Here is an 8262-nt window from a genome sequence, read left to right as displayed (position 1 = left end):
GGTCCTGTCACTGTCTCCGTGTGAAAATGATGGAACTAAAGTTGTAGAAAAGCTGGCAGACACCAATAAATATGCGTATATATAAGACTAGAACTTATCTATGCGGCACACAACTCTGCGCTGTTGAGAGGTTACGGTTACCGTGACAACGGGCAATCCCACGTGACAACAGTTGCCTGCTGAGCAGTAGCCCGTATCATACTCGCATATCCATAAAGTACATAGATATAATAATATATTTCTCTGACATAAAACCATATGTACAAACAATGTACAAACAGCACATTAACACCTGATGAGTTCTTAGTTGTTATTAAGTTATTATTTGCACATTCTGACTGTTTGATGAGATAAAAGCAGCTTTAGACGTGTTTCATTCATTCCAATTCAGTTCAATTCAATTCAATTCAATTTCAATTCAATTTTATTTACAGTGCCAAATCATAACAAAAGTTATCTCAGGACACTTTACAGAGTAGGTAAAGACCACACTCTATGATTTATTTATGATAAACATAGACCCAACAATTCCCCCGTAGAGTAAGGTGGCAACGAAAACCTTCCCTATAACAGACAGGAACGTCAGACAGACCCAGCTCTGTGGAGGACGGCCATCTGTCTGCACCGGTTGGGGAGGAAGGAAAGGAGAGAGAAAGAGAGATAAGACGGACAGAGAGAGACAAAGACAGACACACTTCCATTAACTATAATAATATTTATATTAATGTGAATATGACTTATATGTTATGGCAGTTAATACAGCAGAATAGTAGAAACAAGCACAGCTACGGTGATAGATCATAAAAGCAGCAGGAAGCGTCATGCAGGACCACGGCAGCAGGCACCACCACGATCAGCAGAGACCTGCGAGACGACAAAGCACAAACAACTCCGGGGAAGAAGTTGAATTAGTAACATGCATTGGGTGATAGAGCTTTAACAGGCTGTGAGCGCTCCTGCAGATGATGTATCAAAGCTAAATGATGAGTGATCAGGGCTTTACTCAACTAGAAACAGAACTTCAAATGTATAACCTCCTGAATATAATTACTGATTAAAGATATTAATAAAAGAATCAAGGCTTCTCGATGACTGTGTTAGGTTAAAGTGGAATAGAACATAGTGAATAGTTTGGTAACTGCATGTTAGTGCTGTTCTAGGTTGTATCAACCAGGTCTACAAACATTACAATGGATGCTAACAGGATTTTTTTCCATTTATGAATCATCTCTGCATTATTTAATAACGCATATCACGTGCCATTCGTTCCGATTTACTTTGCCATGGCCACCCCACTCTGGCTCTGTGTCCCACTTTGGCCACCCCAGTCAAAATGTCCTGGAAAGGCCACTGATCTAGTCAAAATATTTAACATATGCCTCGGGAAAATCCTTCATATCAGCTTTATAAGATGAGAATAAGACAAATTAAAAATTGACAGATTAATGAGAGCTTCAAAAGATTCTACGCTAATTTATACAGTTCAGAGGTTGACATGGAGAAACTCCTTAAATGGAAGAAGTTTGGGACGACCAGAACTCTTCCTAGAGCCTAGCCAAACTGAGCAATCGGGCCTTGGTAAGAGAGGTAAAGAAGAACCCAAAGATCACTGGGACGATGGGAGAAAGTTCTAGAAAGTCAACGATCACTGCAGCCCTCCACCAAACAGGGCTTTATGGCAGAGTGGCCCGGTGCATGTTCTTCACAGCTGACTGATCATTAACAGAATGCAAACGCAAATTTAATTATGTTTTTTTAAGGAAACAATGTCTTGAAGTTGTGGTTGTGAAATAATATTTGAAAAAATAAAAGGGTAATTCTGACTGTTTCGATTGAGAATAAGCATTAGGTGTTGGGGAGGCTGCATTGCTGTGCATCATAATTCCTGCAGGAAGATGCTTTGCATTCTAAAAGTAGATTTGGAATAACAAGTACTCGATTGGCCCTCGAGGAATTGATGCGATCCCCTGATCTTGGAATTTACTACTCGTGCCCATCCCTAACTGCTAAACACGGCACCTACAAGTTCGGTTCTGACTAATGGTCTGTTGTCTGCTCTCTTTAAAGTGACAAGAGTGCGGCTCAAGAAAGCTGTTTCCATAAAATGATGTCCCACCCCAATGATAATCCTCCCAAAAGTACTACAACTCACATTTATGCTGTTTGTGAACCTAAATACAATCATCATCAAAACTATCAATAAAGCAATGTCAGACCTTATTTGGAATGGCAGGAAACCTAAGTTTAAATTAGTAACATTGCAACTTTTAAAAGAGCAAGGTGGATGGGGCTTACCTAATATAGAATAGTATATACTATCCATGCAGGCCAGGATTATCTCTTTATGGGTGAATCAATGTTCAGACTTCCCTTGGTTTGATATAGAGTCAGTTGTTTGTAAACCCTTTGCTATGTGAACCTGCTATGTACAAGCCTGAAAGACCTGCCACACATTGCTAAAAACATCTTACTATGTAGTAAGTATAACGTGGGATCTTCACCACACGCTCTCAAACGTAAATCCCATGTAGGTACCAGGTTCCTTTGTTTGTGGGAATGCCAAAAAAATGCAAATTTTTGGAAAGCAATATGCACAAGTGTCAGTACAGCAATTGGTCAGCAGGTGTCAGTAGACCCAAATCAGCTTTATTTATGTAGAACCTTTCATACATTTAAAAGTGCAGCCCAAAGTGCTTTACAGTCAAATAAAATAAAACAAACCTGACATCCCAACTCCTTCACTCACTCACACACACACACACACACACACACACACACACACACACACACACACACACACACACACACACACACACACACACACACACACACACACACACACACACACACACACACACACACACACACACACACACACACACACACACACACACACTCACTCTCTCTCTCTCTCTCTCTCTCTCTCTCTCTCTCTCTCTCACAGATAAATGAAGTATGGCTGAATGGCTGAGCACTGATAGACCAAGTGAGGAAACTCCGTCCTAAGGGGCCATCCCCACTGAGAGCCGTCCAAGCCCACGACTACAGAGGACGCCGCCACAGAGACCACCCCGACCCAGACATATAGGGACCCATAGCAGCTCTAGTAGGGGACCCCAAAATTCCCTTTCCTGGGCCACATTAACCAGCTCTAACCGGGGGATCCGAGGCGTTCCCAGGCCAGTGTGGAGATCTAATCTCTCCACCTGGTCCTGGGTCTTCCCCGAGGCCTCCTCCCAGCTGGACATGCCTGGAACACCTCCCTAGGGAGGTGCCCAGGGGGCATCCTTACTAGATGATCCTGAACCACCTCAACTGGCTCCTTTCAACGCAAAAGGAGCAGCGGCTCTACTCCGAGTTCCTCACGGCTGGCTGAACTTCTCACCCTGAGCAGGAAACTGAGAGACAATAAATAAAAAAGGTACTAAAAGAAATGGAAAAACCTCCTAAAACAACATAAATGAATGTTAATATGAATAACTGAGAGCAAAACGTAAATAAATAACTAAATCACTAAATTAATAATAAAACCTTTAAGAGAAAATTAAAAGACAAGGAAAAATGACAGAACAGGATAAATGAGTAATACTAAGGGAGTCAAAAAAGTACTCAGTTAAAAAGGTGAGTCTTGAGTCTGCGTTTAAAAGCATCAGCAGACTCAGTGGCCCGAGGCCCTCCGGCAGGCTGTTCCACGGGCGAGGGCCGTAATGATAAAGTGAGGCTTCACCCATAGACTGTATAATGAATGGACGGAGCTACAGTGACCTCACTCATAGATTTGCGAACCTCCGAAAAGAAAACCGCCCCGAACGCTGCCATCTTCTTTTTTCTATGTCCACGGGGCGCTGCCATCTTTAAGTTTTGCAACCGTGGACAGGAAATGGAGGATTTTGGGGGGACGAGGATGCATCGATTGGATCCTGGGTTAGACCTCACGAGGGGTCCATGTGCCCGCCCACTTCTATCAGCAACCTGACGTATCTGAGCCGCTGCTGCTGCTAACAACATTAGCTTGTATGCATCCTCCTTTATCGTCTATTTGACTCAAACTGGGACCGGATTTGAAAAAATGAACACCAGTGAGTATTGTAAAAGGCATCAAACTAACGATAGAGACGATAAAAACCTCTGTAGCTTATTGTAGCCACGGAGCAAGTTAGAAGTTGATTATTTTCACCGTTGACTTGAATGCAACCGGATGTCTTCTGCAACCCACGTATCGCCCCCTGCCGGCCACTCGCTAGATTACAGGCTTAAGGCCCTTCCACGTTGGTTTCCTTTTTCAGATCCATTCATTTATACAGTCTATGGCTTCACCAAAGGTTTCTGTTCTCACATTGGGAACAGATAAAAGACCAGTACCGGAGGACCTCAGGGTCCGCGAGGGCCGACACGGTAAAGCAGGTCAGACAGATAAGAAGGCCCGAGGCCGTGAAGACACTTAAAACTGATAAAAGAACCTTAAAATCAATCACTTCTCTGTCTGCTCGAGTAGGTCCCTGTTTCTTATAAAAAATAATGAAGATTTGATCCAGTGGCTTATAGCTAGGAAAGCCACACTGGTGAAGTGGGTCTGTGATGACCCTCCTCTGAGATCAGAGATTTCCATTTCCATGTGGAAATCTCTGATCTCAGAGGTGGTGGTTCTGGAAAAACTTTACAGTAACATTACAATAAAACTAAGGACTCATTTTTGGCATAAATAGAGGAGGAGGCTGGAACTTTTGGGAGTGGGCTACAATGTGGACTTAAATAGATAGACAATGTGATGCACAGTTACCAAATGTCTGAATTGAGGGCAGCGGACATGGGGTTGACCCATCTATGGTACTTTCACTCTGTGCCCTGTTTGCCTCATTATTGATGTCCCTCTTTCTTTTATTATATGGACCAGTCTTGTAGCGCTACTATTTGATTATTGTGTTTTATTTCTAACCTTGTTTTCTCGATGTACACATTTTTAATAAAAATAATTATATTACATCCGTACAGGGGGGGGGACAGAAAGTATCCAGACTCCCTTAAATGTTGCTGCCATTTGCTAAAATCATTGAAGTTGATTTTTTTCCCTCATTAATGTACACGTAGCACCCCATTTTCACAGAACAAAGAATTCTAGAAATGTTTGGAAATTAAAAAAAAAAGAACCTGAAATATCTCATCAAGTACTTCACTACCCACAATCCTTATCGTAACAGCGATGGCTCTAATTGGTTGAAATGTTGACCAAACTCATGTACCAACAAACCCACAAGCAGCTATGAGCTGCTACTACTGAACTCTACGGCCGTTTTCCCTTTTCTTCTGTTTAACAATTGTTTTGCACCAAACCAAATAATTTGCTGGTCATAATTCAACTCTATTTGTATATGGATTTTCTGAAATGTTGATTGGGCGGCACGGTAGTGTGGTGGTTAGCACTGTCGCCTCCCAGCAAGAGGGTTCCTGGTTTGAATCCCGGCTGGGGCCCTTCTGTGTGGAGTTTACATGTTCTCCCTGTGTCTGCGTGGGTTCTCTACGGGTTCTCCAGCTTCCTCCCACAGTCCATAGACATGCAGGTGTTAGGTTCATTGATGATTTTAAGCTTCCCGATAGGTGTGAATGGTTGTTTGTCTCTATGTGCCCTGTGAAAGACTGTCCAGGGTGGACCCCGCCTCACACCCGATGTCAGCTGGGATCGGCTCCAGCCCCCCTGCGACCCCGACAGGGACAAGTGGTTGAAGATGGATGGAATGTCGATTGAGTGAATGGATGGTTAACATCATTTCTCGAAAGGGAGCCATATAAAAAAATGGCTGCTCATTGTTGAGCTCTATATATTTATATGTATTCTTCTGCATTGTTGTTGTTATTGTTGCGTGAGTTAAGTGTGGTGGTAAACTTCCCTTTTGCCAGGTGCCTTATCTCTTTACAAGATGTAATGGCATTTTGGATTCCTGTGATATCGGCTTCAGAATTGAGGTCTTTATATTCGTTTCACTTATTTTAGGTAGATTACATTTATCAAGAATTTATTCATAATCAAAGATTCTGTGGTAATCCTGAAGTAAGGAAATAATGCATGCACAGTTTGTATCTATTAAGTGGATAAGCAGCAATGTCTTCAATTAATATTTTCATTTCAAAGTATATTCAACAAATTGAAATGCATTGCTGATTATAACAAAGGCATTCTTGTCAGGGAGGAGCACTGTCCATCAGCTATCCATCAACTCATACCAAAGTGCACCTGTGACAGATAATAGACTTTGGGACTTCTATTTAGCAGCCTTTATTTAGACAACTTGAACTTGACTTGACATTAACTCATAAGCCATGAGATTTTGCCATCTGTTGCATTAAGGATTAGAATGAACTCTGATTGCAATCCGCTGCAATTATTTTGGCTTTCTGAGACTCATGAGGAGGCCATATTCAAAATGTCTGAGGCAGTTATTCAATCAAAAGAAACACACACATGCCAGTTAAACAAGGCAAGTGAAAGGCAGTGTGTGGCTGCTGGGATAATCCACCGCATCGCTGACTATCATTGTCCCTTTGAGGGCACTCCCTAAGAATATCTCGTTCTTGATTAATTCCCTAAAGTAGCCCATGTCTAAGATGGAGGCCGTGTAACCCATAGGTTCATTGGCTGCTTGTTCATGATTTAGCACCCTTCTTGTCAGTTTACATCCATCTAATCCCCCCCATGACACCGGAATTACAAATGAGTGACAGTTTGAAGACCGTTCACTCAAGCATGTAGAGTTGTTTGATGTCATGTTACCTTGGTGCATGTGATGCTGCTGCTGGCATCCGTCTGCGTGTAGACACATTCATTCAAGAAAAAGACACAACGTCCAATCAAGAAGTCTCGTTATGGCTCAAAAATAGTCTAAGTTGCGCTGATGTCTGTACGTTACCTTATTGTCTGTTGGCTGTTCTTCTTCGACATTTTAGTGATGTCAAACTATGTTGTTACCATGACCAGTCAACACTCTTTATATTTTTTACACCCGACTTTGAAGGACAACTTCAAACCAGTTTTTAGCTCTTAGTTAACTAATTACTTTCTGCTTTTAGTTTGTATAATGCTGCTGAATGCACACTTTACATTGACAAGCAAAGTACCTGAAATGGCCCCTTTGAAATTACGACATATTTCAACGTTGCTAGCACATTCAGGAATGGCTCATCCCTATGTTCCCCGGGTACTATGATCCCCGGTCACATAAGCCTTTGCAGATTTTATTCAGTATTTCATTAGGGTTAGAGGTTACGGTAGGGTGACGATTATGGTCAGGGTTAAGGGGTAGAGTTAGGGTCTAAATAGGCCTATTTGTCGGGGAATTCAGAACTTATTGTAAAAAACATAACAGGCTGGGGAACATAGGACCCCTTCTCTGAAAAGCTGGGAACATCGGACCCTTTAAAAAAAAAAAAAGGGATCGCTGTTACCTAGTCACAAACAAAGCGGGGAACATAGAACCTTTTTTGGGCAAAGCGGGGAACATCGGACCCTACTTTTAGAAAAAGGGTCTAATATTTAGGGCGGCAGTAGCTCAGTCCATAGGTGATTTGGCTGGGAACCGTAGGGTTAGACACAACAACCACATAAACTGTCAATCAAATGTTGCTGTGTTCAAATAAAAACAAAGACACATGCACTGGCCCTTTTTTTTCTTACCATTCAACCAATTTTTGCTGGGGATGTCTGTGTGTTAAATACAAAGCCAGAGCCAGGATGTGGTTAGCTTAGCATCAAAACTAGGAGCACAGGGCTCTTACCAAAGTTGAAGAGTAGGCCAACCAACACCTCTAAAGTACACTTCTTACCTCCCTTAAAAAACAAATTGTTATGTACTGTTTTGCCCAGTGACCTAGAGGTAATTTCGTGTTTATCTTTCTTTTCACCATTCATAATCGTCTTGCCGTAATGTTGCCCTCAAATTACAGTAGATAGTGGAGATAGTGGAAGGGGAGGAGAACACCAGCTGAAATAGAAAGCTCATGGCCAACAATCTATATCCAGCGAGTCAAACTAATCAAACAATAATTCTGTTTTCATAATTTTCCTTATTTAAATTGTATTCATTCTTCAGTGATTTAATACAATTTCCTTCTTTCAAATCCTTGTGTTCCTAATAGGTCAGTACTGTCCTCACTGTCCTCCACTGTCTCTTTTCGGGAGATGATGGCAGGGAAAAAGAGGACTCCAAATGTCTGACATGACCATTAGTCCGCTGTAATCTCCAAAGCCATCCCAGGAAGATCCTGGGGGGA

The sequence above is a fragment of the Echiichthys vipera genome (assembly GCF_963691815.1).
Source record: "Echiichthys vipera genome assembly, chromosome: 18".
In the NCBI taxonomy this organism is placed as follows: domain Eukaryota; kingdom Metazoa; phylum Chordata; class Actinopteri; order Perciformes; family Trachinidae; genus Echiichthys; species Echiichthys vipera.
Note: the sequence above shows the minus strand (reverse complement) of the source record.